The 4,782-nt window shown below is 38.9% G+C and overlaps 1 long non-coding RNA gene across 1 annotated transcript; it reads right to left on the bottom strand.

Annotated features, from left to right (window-relative positions):
* Positions 1-259: 259 nt before the first annotated feature.
* Positions 260-3,569, bottom strand: LOC119772573. Its single transcript, XR_005279274.1, has 2 exons — positions 3,453-3,569; positions 260-365 (listed from the first exon to the last, which is right to left on the bottom strand). It is a non-coding gene; the product is annotated as an uncharacterized LOC119772573 (long non-coding RNA).
* Positions 3,570-4,782: the final 1,213 nt, after the last annotated feature.

Raw genomic sequence — 4,782 nt, 5'->3', positions numbered from 1 at the left:
TAGCAAGACATCTCTGCAAGATCACAATCAGAAAGAGCATCAGAACCGAGACAAAGAAGCCAGCCAGCATGACCCTGGAGTTAAGGAAGCGCAGCAGGAGATTACGGAAGAGTAGATCGAAGAAACTTGCGGGGCAGATAGAAAAGTACAAACATAATGAAAATCAAGCAATATAACCCATAACTTTTCAGAATTATAAATGTGTTAGATTGGTGTAACTGCTAATTTACCAGTAGATAGACAGTTGAGACATTGTTTCCTTGGAGGTTCATTTTTTTAAAGGACCGCTGGAGTTTTCTGTAATGGCAGACACCATCCTGCTGATGGTGAAGGAAGGAGTTACATCAGCAACAGGAAGTCATCACCTATAAAATAAAAGAAAATCATATATTAAATTGAAGTCTTTATTCTGCTATAATGCTGACATATATATGCATATATCATAGATCAGATAACTGCTGCCATAATGAACTGGAGGCCCATCAGATCTAATTTTAATCACATGGAAGACAAGTCAAAGATAGTATAGTAACACTTTTGGTGAAAGACAAAAAATATCTAATGACCTTTCAGTTAGATTACACATATTTATTTAGAACATATTTATTTTTGTATAATTGTGATTTTTTTAAATGACGAACACAGTTCTCAACCACATCTCTCTCTCTCTCTCCATATTACCGTTTAAAAACCGATCATGTAAACATAGAATCGTCATGATCTGGCCTGATTCCTCCACCTTGGTTGTTTATTTCTTACACCTGCCGTTTTCCCTCCCTGTCGTAATTATCATTTATTCCTCTCAACTGTTTCCTTTGGTTTATAATGTGTTCAGCCTAGGCATTTGGGGCCAGATCATTGTTTTATATTTTGTTTTCTGTTCAGTCTGTCTATTCTGTTTATTCCACAGTTCATGTCGTGGATCCTGGCGGCCAGTGGAAAGAAGGTTTTGTGTCTGTCTCGTCTCCTAATCATCCGCTGTTTCTCCCCTGCTGAGCCCTAATAGTTTTTGGCTCAATCAGTTTTTATCCCAGTAAGCCTGGCTCCAAGGAGGAGTCCAGTTTAAAGGTCCTGCTGAAGTTCTGGTTCCACGTCCTGTCTCTGCTACCCTCTACCACTGAGCCTGCCCTTCTGCACCTGAACCCGGTCTGCTCCTGTGCATTTCCACCTGGTCATGCTTCCGCACTCAGTCGGACTCTGAACCTGCCTGTGAGCTTTTGGATGCCTGGAAGCCTGGATCCTGCCTGTTCTGTCTGTTCCTGCCTGATCTGTATCCCTGTCCAGGATGGGCTTCCTTCAAGTCCCCGGGGCTGCAGCCTAGGGGACTCTCTGGGTAATGTGCACTGCATCAGTCTTCAGTCCATCAGCTGGATCGCACCCCTTTCTAGGGAGATGGACTGAACTGTTAAAGGAATAGTACACCCAAAACATGATTAGCCTTCATTTTCTACTCACCCCCATGCTGAAAAACACTCTGGAGTACTTTTTTGATATCTCAAATGCATCTGGAGATCTGGGAGGCTTCTTGCTGTCTGCTGACATTCAAATAATGGAGGTCTATGGTGTCCGAGGCAGAAAGGTCCATAAAAGTCCACAAAAAACGTGTCAATATTCCTCCATACTGCTCGTCCAATGTATTCCAAGTGTCTTGAGTGGGTAGCATCCAGAATTTACTCGAAACGAAGTCATTTAGAATGTTTTTAGAGCATAAACAGTTGGAATACATTGGACGAGCAGTATGGAGGAATATTGACACGTTTTTTGTGGACTTTTATGGACCTTTCGGTCTCGGGCACAATAGACCTCCATTATTTGAATGTCAGCAGACAGCAAGAAGCCTCCCAGATCTCCAGATGCATTTGAGATATCAAAAAAGTACTCCAGAGTGTTGTTCAGCATGGGGGTGAGTAGAAAATGAAGGCTAATCATGTTTTGGGTGTACTATTCCTTTAAACAACGTAAGTGACTCACTGAGATCATCTTCTTTCAGATGACCATGGTCACTTAGCCTACCTGTGTTTCTCCCACAGAGTGTCTGAGATTGGGTGGTGCCCCACCCCCCTCCTGCAGCAAGGCGAACCACAGCTCCACCTTAGTTTCAGTTTGTTTATGTTTTTATATTATTAAACGTTTTGAACTTCCCTACTGACTGTTTCACCTTGAATACTAGGATCACCTGTCCGGCCTTGACAAGAATACTGATTAACCTTTAAATACATTTTTAGTTCAGCTGGGACTTTTATTGAGGAACCTAAGCTGTCTCTCCACAAATCCCATCTGCACACCAAAGGGAAAACATTTACAAAATAACAAAAACTAATCTGAAACATGAAAAAATTACTTAAATCAGAAAATTGGTTCTAAACATTCTCTACATTTCTGAACCAATTTCATTGCTCCATATTCTAAGCACCAGTTGATGAGCCCCAGGCACAGTTTGGGTTTTAGGTCCCATGAGTTGAAAATCTCCTGAGAGAAACAAGGACATTTATGGCTGTATTATCAATACTGTATAAACATTACTGTAGATCATTTTAGTGTTTTATTGCTCATCAAAAAACAAAAGAAAAGTTCATATATTTCTAAAGGTTCAACCCGGATAGTTTTTTTTAAAGGTTTGTAGACCTTTATTCTTTCTTCCAATGATTTTCCAGCGCTCCTTTAAGTCTCCTCTTCATTTAAAGCAGCTTTAAACTGTGTTTATTCCCAGATCCTGACTGATCTGTCCTCTAAAATGTCACAGCGTCCGTTTTGAGGAAATAGACTTTAGAAAAACAACCTGCACTGTGAGAAAATAAGCGACACTTAGATCTACAGGATCTATTCTAGATCAAACATCTATCAGCCTCAAACTGCTGATCTAACACTTTCTGGTTTGTTTCTTTATTTCAGTAAATGCGCAGGTTAATTATTACAGTTTTACATTTTAAGTTTCATATTTATGTAGGTACTTACCAGAGACGTGGCTCTGCCTCACCAGCGGTAATTGCATGAATATCCCTGAGATTTACATTTTAAAATACAATTAATAAAAACGACCGATCGTATTTAAAGCTATCAGAGAAATAGCAACAGAACTCTGCTCTGAGCAGCTTTTTAGCGGAGCTGTCTGTAGTCTGCTTTGGGGAAAACTTTCAACTGTTCAAAGTCTATGCAGAACAAAGATCATGTGAGCACAGCCTGATTTTGTTTCACTTTCACCTGCAGAGGAAAAAAATAAACTCTTCATAAAATCAAAAACATTATGTGAAACTAGGAACGTCCTCAGACGGTTAAACAAGAACAATAAATTCTGCTGAAGAGAAGCCAGCCTGCACTTAAAAATGACCTTCAAAGCCAGATCAGTGTAACCAGGTGAGAAATGTAGGATTATAGAGGCAGAGAATTACCACATTTTTAAGGGAAATTATCTTTCATTCGTTGTAACAAAAATAACTCAATTCTATACTCACTTCAGTGTTGAACAATACAGTCACTCATTGCTTGTAGCGTCAGCACTAAAGGGATTTACCAGCAGCCCAACCAGTATTACCAGCTCCTCTGAATAGGGCGTATTATCATAAACCAGCTTCCCGTAAGTACTTCCCTCTAGGATAAAGTTAGTCATAGGTTGGATATTCTACAGATATTCGGAAGAAATATGCTCCGATAAAACCTTCTTTGCGCTCCGGGAACACTGTCATCGGGAGAGCCGCTCCAACACTTCAAGTGCACCTGTTTTTACAGACTTTACGGTAAAAACAACAACCTGTGAGAAAAGTGATGTAGTCTGACATTCTGTTTAAAAATTACAACCACAGGCTTAGATTTTGAAGTCAAAAAGCGATCAAGCTCGAATGTTAATATTTATCCTATGCAGGGCCGCTGGAAGTAGGTCTAATTATGAACTGGGGGCGCTGTGAATTTATTTATTTATTTTTTAAATAGATTGAAATTCACTACCTTACTGTCATTTACACTTCAGGGTCTGTAGCACTCAGACAGCAATAATCACATTAATCATTCATCAGTTCTTAGGTGACTATATGACTATTAATCAAAACTTAAAATATAAAAAATATCAATGGATGTACGTAAGTTTGAAAAGCTACATAACATTCAAGAAGGGATTTTCTTTCTAAAATTTGTCTCCAGCTATGACATTTTCTGACTGCTTTCAGACAAATGAAACACTATGATCAGCGTCTTCCACATAATGCTGCCATCTAGCAAACCTGGCCGATGCCACAAAACATGAGAACATTTTATTACAACAGGAAATCTGAAATTGGATGTTTGTTGGAAGGGCTTGTAATCCAATCACTCTAGGTTGGTTAGGTTGCTGGGACAGAGCCTGCCAGTGCAACTGCCATCAGAGGCGGGCAGACAGTCTCCTGGCTGGGGGGCTGTCCTCCAATGTCGTTTTTGAAAAGAAAAACAGCTGTAATGACTTAATCAAACAATTAATTGGATATTTTCAGAATGGTATTTAGATATCATAAAAAAAACAGACCAAATCATTAAACCAGGAAAAGGGATAGAAAAAAACTAATCAGAGGAAGAATCAAGAAGAATGACTCTGCTATTATAGCTTTCCTGTTTTTAAATTAGAGTTGTTCAGTTTATCCTGGTAATTCCACAATGTTAATTCTATTTATTTATAAAAGTATTTTTTTTTATTTAAAAGAACATTTAATCAAAAGAATGGTTTCATTGCAATTTGTTTAAGGATAGTTTGGATTAAAAGGGAAAATGAAACTAAAGACTTCATAAGGGGATTTCTGATATTCTTTGGACTCTGTC

This window comes from Cyprinodon tularosa, unplaced genomic scaffold (assembly GCF_016077235.1).
Source record: "Cyprinodon tularosa strain WSP-4 unplaced genomic scaffold, ASM1607723v1 ctg716, whole genome shotgun sequence".
NCBI classification, from domain to species: domain Eukaryota; kingdom Metazoa; phylum Chordata; class Actinopteri; order Cyprinodontiformes; family Cyprinodontidae; genus Cyprinodon; species Cyprinodon tularosa.
Note: the sequence above shows the minus strand (reverse complement) of the source record. Positions and strands in the feature narration are given on the sequence as shown.